Source organism: Oncorhynchus kisutch, linkage group LG8, assembly GCF_002021735.2.
Source record: "Oncorhynchus kisutch isolate 150728-3 linkage group LG8, Okis_V2, whole genome shotgun sequence".
NCBI classification, from domain to species: domain Eukaryota; kingdom Metazoa; phylum Chordata; class Actinopteri; order Salmoniformes; family Salmonidae; genus Oncorhynchus; species Oncorhynchus kisutch.
The window spans coordinates 22,068,014-22,093,629 of NC_034181.2; the positions used below are offsets into that span (position 1 = coordinate 22,068,014).

The 25,616-nt window shown below is 43.7% G+C and overlaps 1 pseudogene; it reads right to left on the reverse strand.

The window, feature by feature from the left end:
• Positions 1 to 12,796: 12,796 nt before the first annotated feature.
• The window catches only part of LOC109896073 (thioredoxin reductase 2, mitochondrial-like), a 33,631-nt pseudogene continuing 20,811 nt past the window's right edge, over positions 12,797 to 25,616 (reverse strand).

Sequence of the window (25,616 nt, forward strand, 5' to 3'; positions counted from 1 at the left end):
TATTAGAAACATCTAGGAAATTACAAAACGGTTCATTAAATCTGTGGGATGGGGTGGAAGGGAATAATAAATCAGATCGACTGAATAATATACCGGAGCTCCTCCGGACCAGAGCTGCCTGCCTGCCCCAGTGGAGCCAGGCACCGAGGCCAGGAGAAGCTTGAGGCTCCTACTGGCCCTGTAACAGATAAGACAGCTATAGTAATCTGACTCTAAGTCTGTGGATAAAGGCAGTTTGTGTCTTCTCTGCCCCTCTGTCAACACCTGCGGGGTAATTAGGCCTAATTATGAGAGAGAGAGTCCGCTTCCCCTTCATGTTATTAAATAAGAGCCAGCTCCTCCAGCCAGGTCTCTCTCAACACCGGCAAGGGGCTGGCGACCTTCAGATCAAACGTAGCCACTATCTGCGGCCCCCTGCTTCGCGGAGCTCCATGCTTATGAAAAGGGGGATTGGATTGGGAGCCGTGTCGTTATGATATGGAGCTTCAGAGCACATTCCTTCCCTGGCTCTTTGGAGTTGGTAGCGAGCTGAGATGCAGCTACCCACCTGGGTAGCCTCCTGTCATATTCTGCCATTCATAAATATGAGCGTGACACACAGATCACAGGGAGGTTGTTATGGAAACTATACTCTGTCTCACAAAAACCCATTACGCAGAGAAGACAGGGCCAGAGTCCCATGATCTGATTACAATCATCAACAAATATGAGATTTGATATAAATTATGACAATGACAAGCACTTTGCAGATCATTCACACACATGCAATCTGGATAGGCTGCTTGTACAGCACATTTTAAGCAACAACAATACATTTTACTACAGCTTTGACATACTTGGCTAAACGCACTATGGATGGTTCCATGGCAAGTAAGAAATCCCCCCTTCAGTGAGATCATACCTCAGCTATTAGTCATTATGTTCTTTATCATAACAGTCTTATCTTGTGTTTCCCCCTATTCTCTCCATGGGCATTTCCATTTCACTGACTCTTTAAGCATTAGTGAGCCTTTCTTCCAAGACCCTCCCACCATCCCCGCCACTAACTTAAAATTCTCCAGAGGAAACCAACATGCTGAATAGAGACCCAGGTCCATTATAAAATTCCAGTTAAATAAACAGCATAGGAAGTGGCAGGGACACACACCCTTTAGTGTGACTGAGCGGCTGGTAGTGGGGGTATCTGGGCTGGAATAGCATAACACCCCAGCCCAGCTAACCTAGATAGAAGATGAAGTCAGACAAGTGCACCCACACCCACTGTCACTCACAGAGTCAGTGGGGGGAAGAGGAGGCATTGTTCCTGTCAATGGCGTGAATGCTGAACGGGGCCATGGTAGATAAGGGATTTTAATGCCATCCAAGCCTCATTTAGGCAGGCAGGCACTGACGGAGCACTTTGTCACTGCGCTGTTCTGATTTAGGAGGATCCTGACTAAGGCCAACAGGTACCTTCCTCTTTATCTGTTTGTATTATCACCTAATTTCCTCCTTTAGGTGTTTTACCTGAACACTTCAGGATATAGGGTCACAAGAGGATTGGTAGCTATTCATCACCAGCCTACAGCACTGCTGCACTCCTCTGGCTAACCCCCTCATGTGCCCTCTCCAAGAAATCAAGCTAGACGTTAATAATTTTTTTGCTCTCAATTTAGTCAAATTTAATCACTGTGCTCATTTGCACTCTTGTATCACAAGTATTCTTACTTACACTTATTGTGTGTACCACAAACCATGTGACAGTCTTCCTTGATGATAGTTTGCTACTAGTATGTTTTGAACAGGAAGCAGGAATCTAGATAGATAGCTAGAGCTGTAAACAAAGTTAGGTAGCTTTCCTTTAGCTACACAGATCCATTCGTAAACCCAGTCAGGTTTTCCCACGGGCTAAGACACTACAATGGTCTGTATTGTCAACGTTATAGAAATTAACATTGTAAAATGCAAAAACAACTAGCTAGCTGACGTTAGGCCAGCTAACACAGGCTAGTTAAGTGCACAAGCTAGCTAGCTATAAGCAGTAGCTCTCCAATGAGTTCAGATAATAGTGATGATATATACTAACAATAGCAAAAACGATACATGATTGTCAGTGTGCATGTAATTGCAATTTTGAAAATTGTGATAGAAGCACACGTCACAAATGTACCTTTGCAAATCAGGGGAAAGAAAAACTAACCGCCTTTGAAATTGAAGAACCCTTGTTTTCAAGAGAGTCATTCTTACTAGTGCATGAATTTATAGCAGTTAATGGACTGACTTGCTGGAACCGAGCCCACTGAGTGACGACTTCTTCTGTGGTTTCTTTTATGGCGGTTGGCAACCAACTTTACGGTGCTCACGGAGTTACTTTTTCCTCTAGTACTGTAAATAAAATGTCAAAATATTAGCCTACCGCAAATACAATGTCAAAACTGCATTAGATTATAATAGACAATAGCAGAATATAATATACGTCATGATATATGATTTCAGATATGTGTGCTGTGTTTTCAATTAATTAATGGTACAACCTAACCTAATTCATACAGCATGTGTATATGAATACCACAAGGACTATCAAAATTGCCCATTTATTCAATCTATCAGATTCAGTCAAAGCATTTGGAAATAAGAAGCCTCCTAAAAAGCCAATCAACATGTAAGGAGGTTATTGATGAATGAAGATAGTGCAATCAAATTATTCTCTGAAATTGTTCAATCTGAGACCTGGATTTGACTTGCGCCAAAAATGTTTTAGACATAGAGTCCCTTCAAAGATTGAGTAAATATGCTGTTTCTGGAGAGCACGTATTTACAATAATTTGTGAATGCTGCTAAAAGCTGAGGTTTGAAAAGAGACGGATAAAACCTGCAAAACCTTTGGCCAGGTATAATACTGAGCAAACAGGAGACTCTTTATTTTTTTCATCCTTTTCAGTCTAATTGTAAAAAGAGAAAAAAACACAAGCCCCTAATCTATAGAGCACACAGTGTCCTTTCATGAGTGTGCTGGGAGAGACCTTTATTTGTCCATTCCAATCATGGAAAAGAGGAGGTTTCAAGCTCGGCTGGATCTGAGCAAGAAGATTAGATGAAACCAGAGTGTTTTAAACCTCTTCAGGGGCCATGGATTAAGGCTGGGTGATGGTTACATTGAGCCATTCCCCTGCACTCCGAACAATAAAGAATACAAGCTCACAGGTGTTCAGTCAAAAATACTGTTAGGGACCACAGAATAATTTGTCATGAAGAACTCACATGATCTATACAAGCACAGCATGAAATATTTTGTCCTTATGCAGATTGAAAATATGGCTTCTCCACACACTATCAGGTATTATAATTTCACATCAACTACAACTGAAAAGAAGAAAAAAAATGAAGTGGAAGAATAAGAACCACTTCATCTACCTATAGCTAATGAGATGGAGGGACATGTAGACGGTTGATGGAAGGGAGCAAGAAGAGGAGGAGAGAGGGTAAATGGGGGATGTATCCAGTTAAACCAATTACAGCTAATGGAGGTTGCAGGATCATGACCCTTCAGTGGAGGCCACAGGGACATGTCTGCTGACTGGCCTGGTCAAATGCCATGCCATGCCCTGCTCATCATCAATTATTGGTGGCAGTGTCTCGGTTTACCCCGTGGGGATGACAACGCCAGCCCAGTGTACCTGGGTGCCAGTGCCCTGGCCTCCAAGGAGGGGAATACTATGATCATTATTATGCATCCAACCAAGAGAGAAGGGTAAGGAAATCCCTGGACTCACTCTCTCGCTCTGCCTCGCTCGATTCGCCGCAGGGGCAAGCAGGTCATCTTACAGCTCATCACCAAATTAGAAAGGCTTTAGGTTGGCCAGACTGGTCGGGTCCTGTTGTTGGTTGGTCCTGATGGTGCAGCCAAACCGTAGATAGAAATAGAATCAGTCTACCATTTCCTGACACTCACTCAGCATAGTCTTCTCTTTCATCACAGAGGAGATACACCGACCATCCAGTGCAAAACACTGAACAAACTAGACTGCAGCTTAAGTTCATGGAGACGTACCATACAGTAATGGAAACCTACAGCAGAGACATGCATATAAAAGGGTTTAAATAGAAATAAATAAACATTTATTGTGCCGTCCAAACTACATTTAAAAACAAAGCGTACATTTTTTTTTGTCTAACTGCCTCATTCTCGTCTCAAAAAAGAGGGGAGAGCAATGTCCTGAAGAGGGAGAAAACCCCTCAGATAACACTGTCTGACCCAAGCTCAAGACAATTGAGCTATTGCACAGTATTTTGATTTGGAATATGCAGCTCAATGCAAAACCCCTTAGTGGTCCAGCAGCAGCGCACAGTGTCTCCATCTCTGTCTCTGCCATGCTGCACCATGCAGTCTTTCCTCTGGTTCAGAGCCTTTAATGACCGTCCTGATCCCTTACTGACAGTGGAGCAGATTCTCACAGAACTGCAGACAGCCAGGGCTACGTCTGCATGGCTGTGGGAACTGGCAAGGCTTTTCAACAGCCACCACAGCATAAGCTGTCCATTACAACTACCAGGGAATGCCTGATAACCTCAATTAGTTCATCTTTATATCCAGCTAAACCTTGAGAAGTCACCTTTTTGTTAGGTGTATCATGTTGTCAGTGATGGAAATACCTAAAGAATAGGAGTAGAGATCTTAGGATAATGCAGAGTGCTGTGGTGTGTTAAGATATTGGACCACATGTATATAGAGCAGTGGAGGCTGGTGGGAGGAGCTATAGGAGGACGGGCTCATTGTAAAGGCTGGAATTGAATAGATGGAATGGAGTGAAAAGTTGTTTCCATGTTTGATACCGTTCCAATAACTATTTTCCAGTCATTACAATGAGCCCGTCCTCCTATAGCTCCTCCCACTAGCCTCCACTGATCTACAGTCTACTTCCTTAAACACTTGCCACTATAAGCCACTACCTTTCATTGCACTCACAGAGGAATAATAACTAATGTACATTTGAGGTTATTGTTCATCATGTATCCAAGTCAAACAAACCATCTTGAGAACTATTTATTTTTTTATTTTTATTTTACCTTTATTTAACCAGGTAGGCAAGTTGAGAACAAGTTCTCATTTACAATTGCGACCTGGCCAAGATAAAGCAAAGCAGTTCGACAGATAAAACGACACAGAGTTACACATGGAGTAAAAACAAACATACAGTCAATAATGCAGTATAAACAAGTCTATATACAATGTGAGCAAATGAGGTGAGAAGGGAGGTAAAGGCAAAAAAGGCCATGATGGCAAAGTAAATACAATATAGCAAGTAAAATACTGGAATGGTAGTTTTGCAATGGAAGAATGTGCAAAGTAGAAATAAAAAATAATGGGGTGCAAAGGAGAAAAATAAATAAATAAATTAAAATTAAATACAGTTGGGAAAGAGGTAGTTGTTTGGGCTAAATTATAGGTGGGCTATGTACAGGTGCAGTAATCTGTGAGCTGCTCTGACAGTTGGTGCTTAAAGCTAGTGAGGGAGATAAGTGTTTCCAGTTTCAGAGATTTTTGTAGTTCGTTCCAGTCATTGGCAGCAGAGAACTGGAAGGAGAGGCGGCCAAAGAAAGAATTGGTTTTGGGGGTGACTAGAGAGATATACCTGCTGGAGCGTGTGCTACAGGTGGGAGATGCTATGGTGACCAGCGAGCTGAGATAAGGGGGGACTTTACCTAGCAGGGTCTTGTAGATGACATGGAGCCAGTGGGTTTGGCGACGAGTATGAAGCGAGGGCCAGCCAACGAGAGCGTACAGGTCGCAATGGTGGGTAGTATATGGGGCTTTGGTGATAAAACGGATTGCACTGTGATAGACTGCATCCAATTTGTTGAGTAGGGTATTGGAGGCTAACTAGGGCAGGGCAGGGACAGTCTTTAACAGATTTTGGCCAATGGGCGACTGTCCATAGTCTTCCCACAATTTATATTGTGAGACTAATGTTTGAAGTTTAGCATTCAACGACCTGGTGATTCCAATGACTAATATTGTTTAAGGATGACTTAGGTTCTCATACCCTGCATACACCTCTGTATGAGTGACAGTGGTAGTTGTAACACCAAAACGAGTGGGTGTTAATTGGCCAAATTGAAGCATTGTCAATAATGGAGTTTTGTTTCATTAGAAAATCTAGCGTGTGAGAGAAAAATATGACGTGTGTATGGGAGGTGGTGATCCATGGGTTCTCCCAGGTCCTGCTGTTTTTTTTGGACATCAGTGCTGAGGTGAGGTGGGCTGTGGGCTCAGGGTGTGAGCGGAGAGATCGCAGGCCAGGGAGGGTGAGGTGAGACGGGTGAGGCCGGGCCGTGGGGGAGGCAACCTAACACGCTTTTAATGAAGACCCAGGCCTGTTCAGCCTGCCCTGGGGGAGCATAACAGAACATAGCAGATACACTGTCACAATAAGCACCACCACCCCTAAGCAATCCTCCCCTGAACTCGTTGAGAGGGGGAGCACACGATGTCTGAAGTTAATGTTGTTATCAGGGCTTTGTGAAACTCCCTCTGCTGATGCGGATGGTGCAGCCCTGGCTGGTTCTCATGGTCTCTTACTGTAAGTCAGCCACAGCAGGGAAAGGATGATTACCTCCAAGTTCGCGTCCAAGTCCACGCCCTCTTGACTTTCCCATCCCATTCAGTTGCAGTGGCAGGGCCAACGCTCAAAGAGAGAAAGCTCAACACAACATGCTGTGCCAATAGTACAGTCCTCCACATAATGATCACCCTGCCTATACTCTGAGACTGGGCCAAAGGGTTACATTACTAAAACATTACTAAAACAGTATTTTTGGGAGTACCGAGGTATTCACAACAGCTTTATTTATAGGGACTGTTACAGATGCGTACACACACACACACACACACACACACACACACACACACACACACACGCCAGCCATATCGCATCAGATCATTGCGACAAACAAAATGCCAGAGATAAAAGACTACCGGGGAACACCAGAACAGAAACCAACCAGTGCATGGCATTGTGTGTGTGCAGTTTTAATATGCCGGCGGGCAGTCTCGCCACAGACAGACAGACAGACAGCTTGAGCTGGCTAAACAGGAAAGAGGGCATAAATCAGGACCGCCATCGACAGGCACCCCGGGGTTATCCCAGCATGCAATCTGTCAGCGTTGCATAACGATCTCTGAAGCTCTGTCTCTTTCGGTCTATGGACAGGAGCGACAGGACAGTCAGAGGAGAGAAAATGCAATCTGTTGGTTCTGCCAGTCAAACTATCACCCCCTCCCCTCCTCCAAGCTAACTCTCCAGCTAATGTTTTGGCTGTAAAGTGGGGAATAGTGTCATGGCGGGAGGAGATAAGTCCTTGATTTATGGCTGTGTCAGACTGATAACACAAGGGCCCCAGGGCAAACACAGGCAGAAGAGATAGATTTGGAAGGAAATTGTAATATGGACGTTTACACTGCTGCTGCTTTCCCTTTTCCCTCACTGAGTGGGGAGCTTAAAACGAGCTTATAATAAACCGGATGCTTACTTGGGATTTTAAGGTATCTATGAATGCTGACATACGTCTATGAATATTTTGGAATATACACAAAAATAACCATACAGTGTTATAGCATTTCAAATGATTAATTATACCATTTTAATTAGTCATTGCTATATTTGAGTAAACAGAGCACACCTACAAAATTAATATGGGGATAGAATACTCTAGAACATATCAAATAATTATTTGCATGCAAGTGTCTGTCTCTCACAACATTGTGTGATAGGCTCGTGCCTTGTTTAACCCCAAACACCAGTGCAGGTGTTTATTTGTTAGGAAGCAGAGCAGACCCGCTGAAGTAAAAGGCCAATCCTGCTGATCTGTGGGTTTGGCGCACACACACACACACAGCCTACCTATACTATCGACAATGTCCCTTTGTCATGGGAAATCCACAGATAACTCATTAACACACTTCATCAAGGCAAAGTAATAAAGAAGCTTCCTGTGTGGCCAGTCCTGACTAGATGATTTAATAGTTGAGGTAGGTGATTATAATTACTCTATTTTATTGAAGTCAAAACCGCAAAAAATGCTATGTCATATGCCCTTATTATTACTAATGGTCAGAGGCGTTGGTGGCCTATGAAGGATTGTGGTGGCTGGCCGGTGGGGTTAACCAGTTTAGACAAAGAAACATCTCTCTCTGTCAGACATCCCCTCAGGAGATAATGTATTTTAGAAGCCATGTGTAATTAATAAAGTTCCATTCCAGAGTGTATCTGTCCTTATCCGAGGTTGATAAGCCCATTTCACAGCCAATCACCTCTACTGAGGAGCAGAGCAGAACTACCATCAGGACAGGACCCCACTGTGTTCTGTCAAACTCAGTTTCCCCTCCACCTCAGAGTCAGTTATAAGTCATGTCTTTATCTGGCTGTAACAGGTGTCTGTGATTCTGGGTGAAAGAGGGGTGACTTGTGGATTAACCTTCTATTGAGAACTATAACAGTTGCCATAAAGGGTGCAAATCCCCCCTACTGTAACTCAATGTAGGAATACAGCGGGTCAGTTGTTGTGAATGGTTGAGACAGACAGCGTTGAGATTCAAGTCAGGGAGTGGTGAAACTGCTGACTAAGTCACAAACTTTATTAAAAACTGTCAGCCGTTGATAACCTTGGCCTTGAAGAACCTACAGAGATCACCGCCATCAGGATATATACACAGTACCAGTCAAAAGTTTGGACACAACTACTCACTACATTGTAGAATAATAGTGAAGACATCAAAACTATGAAATAACTAATGGAATCATGTAGTAACCAAAAAAGTATTAAAAAGATCAAAATATATTTTAGATAGCCTTTGCCTTGATGACAGCTTTGCACACTCTTGGCATTCTCTCAAATAGCTTCCCCTGGAATGCTTTTCCAACAGTCTTGAAGGAGTTTCCACATATGCTGAGCACTTGTTGGCTACTTTTCCTTCACTCTGCAGTCCAACTCATTCCAAACCATCTCAATTGGGTTGAGGTCAGGTGATTGTGGAGGCCAGGTCATCTGATGCAGCACTCCATCACTATCCTTGGTCAAATAGCCCTTACATAGCTTGAAGGGTTATTTTGGGTCATTGTCATGTTGAAAAACAAATGATAGTCCCACTAAGCACAAACCAGATGGGATGGCGTATCGCTGCAGAATGCTGTGGTAACCATGCTGGTTAAGTGGGCCTTGAATTCTAAATAAATCCCAGTGTCACCAGGAAAGCACCCCCACACCTCCTCCTCCATGCTTCACGGTGGGAACCACATATGCAGAGATCATCCGTTCACCTACTCTGCGTCTCACAAAGACACACCGGTTTAAACCAAAAATCTCAAATTTGGACTCATCAGGCCAAAGGACAGATTTCCACCGGTCTAATGTCCATTGCTTATGTTTCTTGGCCCAAGCAAGTCTCTTCTTCTTATTGGTATCCTTTAGTAGTAGTTTCTTTGCAGCAATTCGACCATGAAGGCCTGATTCACGCAGTCTCCTCTGAAAAATTGATGTTGAGATATGTCTGTTACTTGAACTCTGTGAAGCATTTATTTGGGCTGCATTTCTGAAGCTGGTAACGCCACTCTTCCTTTCCTGTGGTGGTCCTCATGAGAGCCAGTTTCATCACAGCGCTTGATGGTTTTTGCAACTGCACTTGAAGAAACTTTAAAAGTTCTTTACATTTTCCGGATTGACTGACCATGTCTTAAAGTATTGATGGACTGTCGTTTCTCTTTGCTTATTTGAGCTGTTCTTGCCATAATATGGACTTAGTATTGTAATAGTAATTTACCAAATAGGGCCATCTTCTGTATACCAACCTTACCTTGTCACAACACAACTGATTGGCTAAAACGCATTAAGGAAAGAAATTCCACAAATTAACTTAAGACACACCTGTTAATTAAAATGCATTCCAGGTGACTACCTCATGAAGCTGGTTGAGAATGTCAAGCGTGTGCCAAGCTGTCATCAAGGCAAAGGGTGGCTTACTTTGAAGAATCTCAAATATAAAATATTTTGATTTGTTAACACTTTTTTAGTTACTACATGATTCCATGTGTTATTTCATAGTTTTGATGTCTTCACTATTATTCAACAATGTAACAAATAGTAACAATAAAGAAGAACCCTTGAATGAGTAGGTGTGTTCAAACTTTTGACTGGTACAGTATATACAGTGGGGCAAAAAAGTATTTAGTCAGCCACCAATTGTGCAAGTTCTCCCACTTAAAAAGATGAGAGGCCTGTAATTTTCATCATAGGTACACTTCTACTATGACAGACAAAATGAGAAAAGAAAATCCAGAAAATCACATTGTAGGATTTTTAATGAATGTATTTGGAAATTATGGTGGAAAATAAGTATTTGGTCAATAACAAAAGTTTATCTCAATACTTTGTTATATAACCTTTTTTTGTAATGGACAGAGGTCAAATGTTTTCTGTAAGTCTTCACACACGGTTGCTGGTATTTTGGCCCATTCCTCCATGCGGATCTCCTCTAGAGCAGTGATGTTTTGGGGCTGTTGCTGGGCAACACGGACTTTCAACTATGTCCAAAGATTTTCTATGGGGTTGAGATCTGGAGACTGGCTAGGCCACTCCAGGACCTTGAAATGCTTCTTACGAAGCCACTCCTTCGTTGCCCGGGCGGTGTGTTTGGGATCATTGTCATGCTGAAAGACCCAGTCACGTTTCATCTTCAATGCCCTTGCTGATGGAAGGAGGTTTTCACTCAAAATCTTACGATACATGGCCCCATTCATTCTTTCCTTTACACGGATCAGTCGTCCTGGTCCCTTTGCAGAAAAACAGCCCCAAAGCATGATGTTTCCACCCCCATGCTTCACAGTAGGTATGGTGTTCTTTGGATGCAACTCAGCATTCTTTGTCCTCCAAACACGACGAGATGAGTTTTTACCAAAAAGTTATATTTTGGTTTCATCTGACCATATGACATTCTCCCAATCTTCTTCTTGATCATCCAAATGCTCTCTAGCAAACTTCAGACGGGCCTGGACATGTACTGGCTTAAGCAGGGGGACACGTCTGGCACTGCAGGATTTGAGTCCCTGGCGGCGTAGTGTGTTACTGATGGTAGGCTTTGTTACTTTGGTCCCAGCTCTCTGCAGGTCATTTATTAGGTCCCCCCGTGTTGTTCTGGGATTTTTGCTCACCGTTCTTGTGATCATTTTGACCCCACGGGGTGAGATCTTGCGTGGAGCCCCAGATGGAGGGAGATTATCAGTGGTCTTGTATGTCTTCCATTTCCTAATAATTGCTCCCACAGTTGATTTCTTCAAACCAAGATGCTTACCTATTGCAGATTCAGTCTTCCCATCCTGGTGCAGGTCTACAATTTTGTTTCTGGTGTCCTTTGACAGCTCTTTGGTCTTGGCCATAGTGGAGTTTGGAGTGTGACTGTTTGAGGTTGTAAAAATCCTACAATGTGATTTTCTGGATTTTTTTCTCAAATTTTGTCTGTCATATTTGAAGTGTACCTATGATGAAAATTACAGACCTTTCTCATCTTTTTAAGTGGGAGAACTTGCACAATTGGTGGCTGACTAAATACTTTTTTGCCCCACTGTATATATATATAATTTTTATGACTACCAAATAGCTCCCCTGTGTAACGCTACCGGAATAGACATTCGTTACATTGCAAGCGCTCCATTCTAGTTCATCACCATACCCATACAAGTCATTGTTCATCACCCATGTTCAAGTTGTTGTTTCAGTCACCGTTAAGCTTACCACAATTCCTTCTAGGAGTCTTAAAGCTAAATGGTCTCAAACTTGGGAGACCAGACCGCACAGTGCAGAATGCTACAGACCGGGTTGAGTTGCTCAGCTTGACTACCCATGAGTACTAGAGGCTCCTTCTACTTCTTCTCTAAGTCTTCCTGGTACCACTCTCCATCACTGAGCCCTCCAGGCATTTTAGACTGTCAGACAGCTGAGGGAGACACTGGCAGCACTACAGCTCGGACATGATCAGCCCCAATTAATTTATGTGGGATAATCCTTGTCTGGTTTAGCCTTTTCTGTTTTCAGCATTTGCGTGAATGTTTACAAGGCAGATATGTCTGCCTCCCCGGCCGTGGGGCTCTGTACCCTTTGCGTGTGTCTGCTCTCCCTGTGCTGGCTGTAAGGGCTCAGGGACTAAAGTCACAATGGCCCAGTGAATGTTGACTCACAGTCAAGACTGTAAACTTTCAATGGGTGAGATTAAGACAGAAAACACCCCTGACAGGCACCTTGACATTTTGACATGTTATGCTAAGTGTGTTTCCAAGCTAGATTTAATCTGTTTGCTCCATTTTTGAGGGAAATAAAAACACAAATCCTTTTGCTGTTGCAAAATGGGTTCAATATCACTATTCTTGAGCCACTCAATTAACTTTAATCGCTAGTGGTCTGAGGGCAGATTCCAGATTGACACGGGCCTCAGTTCAGGGGTGAAGCTGTTTGGGGATCCTAAGGAGGTTCTGGGTTTGTGAGAGCCCTGTCCTTAACCAAACAAACAGAGGAATTTGTGCCATTGTTGATGCAGAGGGTTGAGTGACAGGGCTGCATAGCAGAGGAGCCTGTCAGCAGAGCTGGGGAGAGGTCAGTGTGACCACCCCTACGTGCTACTCACTGCACAGCCTCCGACAAGGAACTGACCTAACAACCAGCGAGACCAACTCCCAGACAAATTACACGCTCTCACACACGCGGACGCAGGCACAGACAAAGGCACCCATGCACACACAGAGGACATCATTATTTTAATGGGAGTCATCAGTGCAATCTCATATTTTATTCCTTACTTTACACATAAATAATGCAGTAGGGAGCTTCATTGTAAATTAGGCTACTCTATTTACAGTAACTAAAGTTGGTCGCCAGGTGTCATCAGACATGCCCTCTTGTGGGTTTTAGTGCAAGTCATCATTAGCTGGCGATCTGAAAGTTTAACCCTGACCCCAGTGAGCAACTTAGCATTACGTTCTGCAAGGCTGACGGGGTTGTCCAATTCAAGACCCAAGGCACTGTCTGTATATCAACAACAACGAATAAAGACATTCCAAACAATTCAGCCACAAATATGATTGACTTTTAAAAAAAATAGTGCGTTTGCACAGAAAAAGCAGTAGTCAGAAATAAGAAAACAACGTAAACAGACAATACATTATTATCTGTATGTAGCCTTGGGCTCAGAGGCAGCCTAGTCTCTAGACCGAGTGCCTCATTAAGCAGAGACATTAACTTATTTATCTATCCATGGCAAATACAACAGTTAGTCAGTGTTTTGCATGTCCCCAGCCTTGCAGCTAAGAGCATGTGGGCTAACTTTGTGCTGTTCTGTGGGTGATAGAGTCAAGCTGTTAGTGCCGAGCAGGGGTTCAGGGTCCTTCAGTCAGCACCCCGTCCCTGAACAGAGCACACAGGAATCCCCCCCCTCCTTCTACACCTTCTCCATAACCTCCTCTACATCTCCCCATGTCCTGGCTCTCAACCCCAGGTCCATATAAACCTGGTAGGGCTGCTGCGCCCTTCTCTCCTCCATCTCTCCCTCCATCGCCCGTGCTGTGTGCTGTCACTCCCCTCGTCAGGATCATTAATCAGGCCAGGCAGATTAGACTTCAAACATAAATAAACCAGCCCAGTTGCCTCCTCTTAGACCCCTCATCTCCACCACTCCCTACTCTGCTCCACTCAATTCAACTGAATGACTTGTCCAGCACTGCATAGTTCTATGCTTCCAGTGGTTATTTATTTATTTCACCTTTATTTAACCAGGTAGGCTAGTTGAGAACAAGTTCTCATTTGCAACTGCGACCTGGCCAAGATAAAGCATAGCAATTCGACACAATACAACAAAACAGAGTTACACATGGAATAAACAAAACATACAGTCAATAATACAGTAGAACAAAGAAAACAAAAGTCTGTATACAGTGAGTGCAAATGAGGTAAGATAAGGGAGTTAAGGCAATAAATGGTGGCGAAGTAATTACAATATAGCAATTAAACACTGGAATGGTAGATGTGCAGAAGATGAATGTGCAAGTAGAGATACTGGGGTGCAAAGGAGCAAGATAAATAAATAAATACAGTATGGGGATGAGGTAGGTAGATAGATGGGCTATTTACAGATGGGCTATGTACAGGTGCAGTGATCTGCTCTGACATCTGGTGCCTAAAGCTTTAAGGAAAGGGTGATTGGGTGAAGAGTGGACTCATGTAAAAAGACATACTTGACATTGTTTGAAGACTTGAATAGTACGACAGAATGTATGTGACTATTAAAAAAACAGTATAATGTCATTTAAGAGAAATAAACTAAATGGCCTTCTCAGAAGGTAGGGTGATAACTCTGAGCTGAACTGTGTAAATACACAATGTTATCAGTTGGCACTACAAAAGTCTCCACGGCCTCCACATTGATTCAATTACAGATTTCTTAAATATGGATTAGAGGTTTTAAATGTGGGCCTTGAATGCATGAGGGCTTATTCTTCATACACAGACTTCGCTAACCTATCATTTCTTGACCGGCAAGGAAGAAAAAAGGGCAATACCGCCACCATTAGGTAGTGTTAGGTACCTCCACTACTGTGGCCTGGCCCAGGCAGTTCCCTCAGTCTCCATCGCTCCCATAGAGGGAGGGATGGGTTGCCAGAGACTGCTGGCCAAGGGATCCCCACACACAGACTGACAAGAGGCTGTTATTGCAGTCCCACCGTATTCCTTTGTGCATTGGAGTTGAGTGGGGTGAGGGGAGCAGAGTGCTGGAGAGGGGCAGCAGCACTGGCCAGGCCCCGGCTGGGCCCAGCGCAACACCTCTCTGACTGACAGTCGGCCTGCCGACTGTTTGTGTGTGTCCATGGGAAACGGGGTGGTGTCACAGCGGCGACGGCCATGAGAACATCAATCAGTGTCGCCCAGGCAACACATGTATCACTCAAGACTAATGGACAGGAAGCACAGGCGGAGAAACAACAATATTTGCAGAATATATTTCAGAAACATTAGTTGCACAGCTTTCTCTCTCTCTTATACAGTCCTGTTTCAACAAACTGGAATGGGCCCTAATCCTGATTTATGAGCCTGTTTATTTAAAGGACGATGCTTGTGGCTGGACGTTTCACTAACCTGGATCTAGAACTCCTTGTGGCTTTCAGAGAGGGAGTAGAGGAGAGTACTTACATTATGGGGCTAAATTGGATAACCATTGCCTGGTTAATGAGGCCACAAGTCAAACCTGACACAAATCTGGCTTTCCCTGCATATAGCATTACAGCCATGACCTGGAGGACCCTGCAATGATACGACACAATCAGGCACGAGAAACTGGGCATTAGTATTCATAAAGACTCTCATAGTAGGAGTGCTGATCTTGAATCAGGTCCCCCCCTGTCCATATAATCTTATTCAATAGTACCTAGAAGGAAAAACGAATCCTAGATCAGCAGTCCTACTCTATCTGAGACTATGAATACTGTCCCTGAAACGCCGTAGAACTGAGAAACATTTTAGGCTGATCGATAGGATTACATGGACAGTTATGTAGAATTTAGGAGAGCACTGTCACTTTTTCCCTGTCTCTATGAAGAGGTTCCTTCCCGTGTGCTCAAGTGTGTTGAGAGAAGGGGGTGCTTAACTTCAGCAGCCGGTAACCGTGGCGTCCAGCCCTGAGCGCTTGCTGACGTACACTTTGGTTAGCTCCAAGTGAGTCAGGTAAGTGAGGGTGGCTCCACACCTGGAGAGACAGACAGACATCTCATTCATATAGCTGTCCGGAGAGCAACACACATTCTCCCATCTTTAAGTTTCTCTTATTAGTATCCCTCTGCTGCTGTAATGATAAGGCTCACATATGTTAGTTTAAGTCATTTACATTAGACCCCATATGTTTTAAAAAGCATTTTAGCAGTTTCTTAAAAACTTGCCACAACAGAACACTATCATCTATTCTGAGTGCCTATCTAAGTCCATCTAGCAGAGTTGTTGACTTACTGGAAGCCCATAGCGAAGCCCTGAGTGACCTCTCCAGCGTTTGAACTGGTGAAGTGCAGGCCCAGAATCCTCTGGCCTCCATCCCGCTCACACACCACCTGAGGCAGGGAAAGAAACAACGTTACACCAAACCTCCAGGCTACAGTCCAGAGGAAAAATAAGGCTATTAAACTACACTATAGACTACCCAGTATGTGCCAGATGGATGATCTAAGGTAAGGTATCAACATTCACATAACTTTCCCAAAATTCACAGATTTTCCAGATATCCAGGAATCCTGGTGGAAAATTCCTATAAACAGGAGGGAATAAGCAGGTAATTTGGAATCCCTGGACATTTTGGGAAAGTTAGAAGAATTTTGCAACGCTACTCAGAGCTGTCCTGACCTTAATGTAATGCTGGCATCTCTCAGCCACAGTAAACTCCAGAAGCTTGTAGAAGGCATGGTACACCTGGACACAGAGAGAATCATGTCCATTAGTCCACCAACGATACACAGTATAGTATCATTCATTTATGTTATTAAGCCATCACTTATTGTTACGTTACAACATAATTACTGTCAAAAATTCCCGAAGTAAAACCAGAGTTTGTGTCCATAAAATAATTTTACAATACTTGCTTGTGTTAGGAGGTAGGCCCTACATCATAGATCGTTCACTAGAACATGGTATTACAATACTATGCTTTCACAACTCTTTGCTTGCTTAAAAAAAGGTACATTTGAGATCCTGGTTTCATGCTGTGTTTTATATTGAGCCAGCGTGCATGCCGACACAAGTCGCAGGCCAGGCCATGCACACAGGCAGCTGTCAGGACCCATGGTGCACCTCTCCTGCTGCGGTGCTTTAGATCACACAGCGCCTGTCAGCACCTGATACACACCTCAATCAGGCCCTCTGCTCACCTGTCAATCACACACAGGAGCTACTCATCATTCGACATCGAGCTGGGGCTCTCTAGGTGCAGGTGTTAGCAGCTGGCACACTGCACACACAAAGAGCGAAACACATACGACTTTGCATACATGTATAAAGTAGTAAACAGAGGAACACCTGCATTCACAATCCTGTAAGAACTGAAAGCTCTGAAAGTTAAAACCCAAAACATGGGCCAAGATAGAATACCAGCAACCATGTTAGTGGTTTAGAATTAGGTTTACTATACCTCGATGGAGTCCTGGATGGATGTCTGCTCTCAGCCTCCTCCTCTGAGAGGCCCACACAGCCATACTCCAGAGGGGTGAACACTGTGGTGGCAACCTACAGACACAATCGATCAGAGAGCACACAAAGTCTTGTTACATCACGTCCCATGAGGATAGACAGCCCCACACAGCAGTGCTCCAGTGGGGTGGCAGCCTGACAAACAGACACTGACAGAGATACAACTAGGGTTGCACATTTGTGGGAATATTCAGAGGTGGAAACTTTCCGTGGGAATTAATGGGAATTAACGGAAATATGCAAATAAATATTAATACCATTTAAAATGTAGATGTTTTTTGTATTGGATATATTTACCATATCATATGGAGACAAACATAAACCTTTCACATTATCATAAGTAGACAATTGCAAATTATGTTATATTATATTATCTTTCTTCCAATAGAAAGAATCAACAACAATTTCGTTACAAATTGAACTTTAAATGAGTTGACTCGTGAATGATTTCACTGAACAACAAATGGGGATATTGAATGATCCCCAATGATCCATCACATCTCCCAAAAACATTTTCAACATACATCTGTAAAATGATAACCAAAGCTTTAGTTTCTAGACTGCCTGCCTCTCAGGCTTCCATGTCTTCTCCCTGGACCTCCTCAATGTCCACCTCTTGAACATCAGACTGAGGCCTCATCTTCACTGTCACTTTCCAACCTTGTTGAGGATGGCTCGTTGTAAGGCTCAAAAAGCCTCAAATTGGCCCGGGCGGCCACCAATTTTTCAACCCTTGCATTGGTCAGCCTGTTGCGTGCTTTGGTGTGTGTGTTCCCAAACAAGGACCAGTTGCGCTCTGAGGCAGCTGATGTTGGTGGGATTTGGAGGATGAGGGCGTCAACAGGGGAAAGAGACTCAAATCCGCAAAGTCCCTTCCACCAGGTGACTGATGAGATATGTTGGCACAACTGCCATATTGCATTGCCATCCCAAAGCCCTTGCTTGGAAGTGTACTTTGCCAGACTGCCTTATCCAGGCCAAGGTGGCGAGACACAGTAGTGATGACACCATAGGCCTTGTTGATCTCTGCACCAGACAGGATGCTCTTGCCAGCATACTTGGGGTCCAACATGTACGCTGTGGCGTGTATGGGCTTCAGGCAGAAGTCTTCACGCCTTTTGATGTATTTCAGAACTGCAGTTTCCTCGGCTTGGAGCAACAGTGAAGTGGGCAGGGGAGTACGGATTTCTTCTCTTACATCTGCAAGCAGAGTCTGAACAGACAGGATGGCATTGTCTCTTTCAATCTGTGCAATGGCTACTGCTATAGGTTTCAGGAGTTTCAGGCTGCTTACCACTCTCTCCCAAAATAAATCATCCAGGATGAACCTCTTGATGGGGCTGTCCATTTCGGCACACTGTGATATGGCTATTTCTTGGAGAGACTCCTTCCCCTCCAGGAGACTGTAAAACATGATGACAACACCACCCTAACGGGTGTTGCTGGGCAGCTTCAGTGTGGTGCTCTTATTTTTCTCATTTTGCTTGGTGAGGTAGATTGCTGCTACAACTTGATGACCCCTCACATACCTAACCATTTCCTGGCTCTCTTGTAGAGTGTATCCATTGTTTTCAGTGCCATGATGTCCTTGAGGAGCAGATTCAATGCATGAGCAGCACAGCCAATGGGTGTAATGTGAGGGTAGGACTCCTCCACTTTAGACCAAGCAGCCTTCATGTTCGCAGCATGGTCTGTCACCAGTGCAAATACCTTCTGTGGTCCAAGGTCATTGACGACTGCCTTCAGCTCATCTGCAATGTAGAGACCGGTGTGTCTGTGCTCTTGTAGAATACTGGTTGAGGGGTGGAGATGATGTAGTTAATTATTCCTTGCTCACGAACATTCAACCACCCATCAGAGATGATTGCAACACAGTCCGCTTTCTCTATGATTTGCTTTACCTTCACTTGAACTCTGTTGAACTCTGCATCAAGCAAATGACAGGATAAAGCATGTCAGGTTGGAGGGGTGTATGCTGGGCGAAGAACATTCAGAAATCTCTTCCAATACACATTGCCTGTGAGCATCAGAAGTGAACCAGTTGCATACACAGCTCGAGCAAGACACTCATCAGCATTTCTCTGACTACGTTCCTCCAAAAAAAAAAATGATTCCAGGAGGACCATGAGCTGTTGCTACCGATAAGGTGTCGGATTCATAATATTCACCTTGAATAGAAGTAGAGGGACTTTTGTCAGAGGTTGCTTGTGAGCACTGAGGGAACTTTATGCACTTGGCCAGATGATTCTGCATCTTTGCTGCATTCTTCACATATGATTTGGCACAGTATTTGCAAATGTACACAGCTCTTCCTTCTACATTAGCTGCAGTGAAATGTCTCCACACATCTGATAGTGCCCGTGGCATTTTCCTGTAAAGAACCTTTTTTAAATAGTTAAAAAAATTCATAAATACAATTCCATGTACAGATAAATAGTTAAGCAGTTAGATTAAACAACTCCTTTGTAAGATACATGTTTTAAAATTAAACATGTATGGAAACAGGTGAATTAACATACCTTAACAGGTTCAAGCAAGCTAGGACACACCTGGTAGCAAAAACTAACTAGCAGAAATGGTTAAGATAGAAATGATTTAAACACACTTTGAATGTGTATTTATCAATCATGTATGTCATATAAAAATAGATTCACCCCACCCAGTATTGTAATCAAAACTTACCAGAAAGCATGTAGTCCTTGCCTCAGACAGTGTAGTAGTGTGGGCTCAATAGCATATCATTAGTGTGCAAGATCTTGAAAATCAGCTGTACATGTGATGGAAGAGTTCACTGCACATGTGATGGAAGAATACACTGTGCATGCAGAGGGTTGCAATTCCATTGAATTGGGGATAGTTTAACCAAAATATGCCACAAGACCTAGAATTGCCTTGTGTGTATCCCACAAAAAAAGGTTCACTGTTATAAGCTAACTTTTCTGATGAATTTAAGCGAAATTCCCCCAAATTCCAGGGCTTAACTTACCATGGAAAATTTCCGAAAAGTTTCCAACCATTTGCAACCCTAAATACAACAAAGTTATAGCAGGATAGATAGGCAGAGCCATACTTCAGGCCTGTCACCTACTGGATCTTCCAACATCTACAATAAGCACAATAAAGTGGTCACAGAACAAAGCTACAAAATACCACAAAAAAAAAGGAAAGAGACGAAGAACCCAAACAATTGGCATTTAAGCATTATGAATAGTTTTGGAATTAACATTTGGAAAAGGGTGCAGACGTGCAGTGTGTACCATTAAAACCATATGAGTCAGACCAGGCTGCATAATCCAGGGAAAACAACTAGGCATTAAAATCACACTCCACAGAAACGGAAAACAAACGCTTCAAAAGGTCTCATACAGACAAGCTGTGGAGAGATGGGGGAAAGCATGGGAGTAGTGTGTGTGTGTGTGTGTTTTAGATTTTACTATTCTTGTGGGGACCAGAAGTCCTCACAAGGATAATAAAACAAGGAACATTCAAACAATTCGGGACATTTTGCCGGTCCCCACAAGGAAAAGGGCTATTTTAGACTTAGGGTTTAAGGTGAGGGTTACAATTAAAGTTAAGGTTTAGGGTCTGGGGAAAAGGGAAAACTGGCGTGTACTGTATGTGTGTGTCTATGGCGTGTACTGTATGTGTGTGTCTATGGCGTGTACTGTATGTGTGTGTCTATGGCGTGTACTGTATGTGTGTGTCTATGGCGTGTACTGTATGTGTGTGTCTATGGCGTGTACTGTATGTGTGTGTCTATGGCGTGTACTGTATGTGTGTGTCTATGGCGTGTACTGTATGTGTGTGTCTATGGCGTGTACTGTATGTGTGTGTCTATGGCGTGTACTGTACAGTGCATTGCAAAAGTATTCATTCCCCTTGGCGTTTTTCCTATTTTGTTGCATTACAACCTGTAATTTAAATGAATTTTTAGTTGGATTTCATGAAATGCACATACACAAAACAGTCCAAATTGGTAAAGTGAAAAGAAAAATTGGTGTGTGCATATGTATTCACCCCCTTTGCTATGAAGCCCCTAAATAAGATCTGGTGCAACCAATTACCTTCAGAAGTCACATAATTAGTTAAATAAAGTCCACCTGTGTGCAATCTAAGTGTCACATGATCAGTCACATGATCTCAGTATATATACACACACACCTATTCTGAAAGGCCCCAGAGTCTGCAACAACACCAAGCAAGGGGCACCATGAAGACCAAGGAGCTCTCCAAACAGGCCAGGGAAAAAGTTGTGGAGAGGTACAGATCAGGTGTACTGTCTGTGTGTACATGTGTGTGTGGTGTGTATGGCGTGTGTGTGTACTGTGTGTCTATGGTGTGTGTGCATGTGTGCTGTATTTGTGTATGTGCATGTATGTGTATGTCTATGGTGTGTGTGTGTGCATGGTGTGTATACTGTGTGTGTGTGTGCATGGTGTGTATAGTGTGTGTGTACTGTGTGTGTGTGTATGGTGTGTGTACTGTGTGTGTACGGTATGTGTACGTGTGTGTGGTTTGTGTCTATGGCGTGTGTGTGTACTGTGTGTGTGTGTGCGTGCTGGATGTCTACTCACGTTGTCGTAGTTCATGAGCTCATTGGTCTGGTCTGGAGGAGCTTCCCTGTCTTAACGGCGGTGGGGGTCAACTCAGGACAACACTGGGAACACAGAACACTAATGAGTGACAGGACAGAGAGAGGGAAGCAGACAAATAGACAGTGTACATGCATGCATATTGTATGCGCTTAAATGTATGCAGGCTATGTCACACAGTCACAGAGTCCACCTTCCTAACACAGGCCCTTCGGCTATTTAGAGAGAGTGGACAGTTGTGCCTGTGAGTTACTGTGTAGACAAACCTGCAGCCTCAAAACAATGTCCTCAGAGAGGCAAGTCATATTGCAACAGTCATAAAACATATAAATGAAAAATAAATAGCAATGGATATTTACAAGCAAATAGGAAGGGCAAGAATAGGCGGGGCAAGAGTAGGCGGGGCAAGAGTAGGCGGGGCAAGAATAGGCGGGGCAAGAATAGGCGGGGCAAGAATAGGCAGGGCAGGGCAAGAGTAGGCGGGGCAAGAGTAGGCGGGGCAAGAGTAGGCGGGGCAAGAGTAGGCGGGGCAAGAGTAGGCGGGGCAAGAATAGGCGGGGCAAGAATAGGCGGGGTAAGAATAGGCGGGGCAAGAATAGGCGGGGCAAGAATAGGCGGGGCAAGAATAGGCGGGGTAAGAATAGGCGGGGTAAGAATAGGCGGGGCAAGAATAGGCGGGGCAAGAATAGGCGGGGTAAGAATAGGCAGGGTAAGAATAGGCAGGGTAAGAATAGGCAGGGTAAGAATAGGCAGGGTAAGAATAGGCAGGGTAAGAATAGGCAGGGTAAGAATAGGCAGGGTAAGAATAGGCAGGGTAAGAATAGGCAGGGTAAGTGCAGATTCATAGCGTAAGTTCTAAGTGGAATTTTGTTAACTTGCAGAATTGCATTCAGAATAAAAGAGTACAGTCTTGAACACACAATCATTACAATGGCATTGACTAAAGGTTTCTAAATTGCTTAGCACATTGAAAAACAATCATAGCTTTTGTATTCGCTCAAGAATCTTCCCCACTCCACCTAACTGATTTAACAACATGCTGCTTCTCACTGAACTGTAATGTACTGACAAGGATTAGAATATTTTATTTATTTAAACAGCCAAGTCAGTTAAGAACAAATTCTTATTCTCAATGATGGTCGATTAACAATGTTTACCTTGTCAGCTCAGGGATTCAATCTTACAACCTTTCGGTTACTAGTCCAACGCTCTAACCACTAGGTTACCTGCCGCTGTGGCAGGTAACCTAGTGACCCAGTAACCCAGACCCAAATGGCACTCTATTCCCATAGTGCTCTGGTCAAAAGTAGTGCACTATATAGGGAATAGGATGTTATTTGAATTGCAAACTGTGGGTCTGGATTTACGCCAGATAAATGTCCTCTAGAAAAACACTGAAATACTCTAACAAAGAAAACTGCAGAGCTGCAGGGTGAATCCTCTCTGAAAGCATAACTTAAGTCATCAGCAACCTGTTTGATTACCACCACTGTTGCACATCCTGTTGTCCAAGACAGCTCCTCTGGCACTGGAGGTGAGCGTGTGTGTTCGTGAGTTTGTCTGAATGTGTGTGGTGATATTTGAGTACCTGTGTTTACACACCATCCCGATCTGCGTCATAGATATGAGTTTCTTGGCAGTGCCAAGTGCTCTTCAACATCTCAACACAAAAAGGTGCTCCGTTTGGACATATCGAATTAATATCAATCCACCCCCTTTTAATAATTCTCCCAGTATGTGAAAAGATGACAGGCATCAGGACTAAAAGTGACTGTGTCACAAACTAACAGTCTGGAGAGGCCTGTTTTAGTTAGCAAACCCATAGCTGGCCAAATGAAAAGACAGGACTGACATTTAATACAAGTAGACAGAGTATTGTGATACAGCAGTACAGTAGTTAGAAAGGAGATCTCTGTGTAGATCCAGCTGCAGTGAGCTCCAAAAGTATTGGGACAGTGAAACATGGTCCCATACTCCAAGCACACAAAGATTACATCAAGGTTGTGACTCTACAAACTTGTTGGATGCGTTTGCTGTTTGTTTTGGTTGGGTTTCAGATTATTTTGTGCCCAATAGAAATGAATGGTAAATAATGTATTGTGTCATTGTTGAGTCACTTATTTTAGGAATATATTTCTAATCACTTCTACATTAATGTGGATAATCTTGAATGAATCGTGAATAATGAATAAAGTTACAGATGCACAAAAATCTGTTGTTTAGATCCAGCTTCATGACTAAATCTCAAATTTAAAAACAAGCAACATCTAAAATGATATGGTGCCCATCTAGCACATTCATTTGGGATTGAAGAGTGAACTACAGTACCACTTCAACTTCTTGCACACCGTAGGTTTCTTTCCTACAGTGTCACCTTGGTAGACTTATTTGGGCAACTGTAGGTTTTATTTCAGATGTCCATACATTCCTGAAGAGGTTCATGTTGGCATTGTAAGGCTGGGTGAGTATACTGTTAGGATGACGGACATGATCAACACCTACCTCACCGATATCAACAAAAGCGTAGATGTTCGGCACGGATATGGATTCGTCGGCAGCCACAATTATTTTCCCAGACTCCTTGCTGAGCTTGACGCCAACTTTCTCCAGGTTGAGAGATTTGGTTTCAGAAGCTCTGCCGATGGTCAAGCAGAGGAAAACACAGTCAGACACTTAATATTACATTACACATTGATAAAGAGGGGAGGGTACAAGAATCTTGGATTCTTAGAAAAACTCTGACTGCTCAGTGTTCATAACACATACCATTCAGTTGGCACGCTAGCGGGTTTACGTTTAAGGCAGGTCCTGCTACTCTTCATCCAACAGAGAGAGAGATCTTATCCAGGAATTAGAAAAGAAAACACATGAACAGCTATGAGAGGGGGAGAGTGGCTTGTCTTTTGGCGGGGAGTGAATAATGAGCAGGCGGGGGATAGGGAGGATCCCTGGGTGTCATTTCTCCCATTTCCTGCAGGACAGTTGACTGATGCTGTTGATGCTTGTCTGTCTCTATGGTGACGGGGAGCACCAAGCACCCCTGCCACCAGGCTGGGCCCCGGTCGAGGCTCTCTCTACTTCCCCCTCACTGCCTCACCTTCTCATTCCCTGCCTGGGTAACAAAATAACTTCCCCAACTCCTCCCCGGTAGTGCCCAGAGGTACCCACATAGATGCTATCGGACAACCGCCCCCAGGCAGTAAGGCTCAGAGACAGGCAGTAAGGCTCATTGTAGCTGTTTTCCTGGAAGAGCTGCACTAGGCTAGTCAAGCAGGACCATGCAGTCACCAGTGTTCAACTACACAGAGTAGGTCTAACACAGGGATCTCTCCCTGTCATGGCTGCCTTTCTCAAAGTATTAAACAAATGTAAATGTATACCAGGGGATTGTACACTGCATGCATACCTGGCTAATAGACAGTGCATAGTTAGACACTATAGCAAGTTGTATTTACAAAAAAAGGTTGTTCTTAGGAGGTCTAGCCCCACTTTGCTATCACAGCACAGTTCTACCAAATCACAGCCCAGTTCTACCAACCACCACAGAGACTGGAGTCAGGTGGGCTATCCTAGACTAGTGACCACTCTGCTCTCTCTATGTATAGACTAAACTACAAGAGCCACTCTAGTCTGGCATTTCCTGCGTTTCTAGGTTTCTCTGTCTATGATTGGAGACTGTTGGAGCGCCACTGATCCATTGTGTGGTGAGACAGAACAACAGAGGTTCTCCTGATAAGAGCCTTCAGTGAGTGTGGAGCCACACATAATGGGCAATGAGAGCCA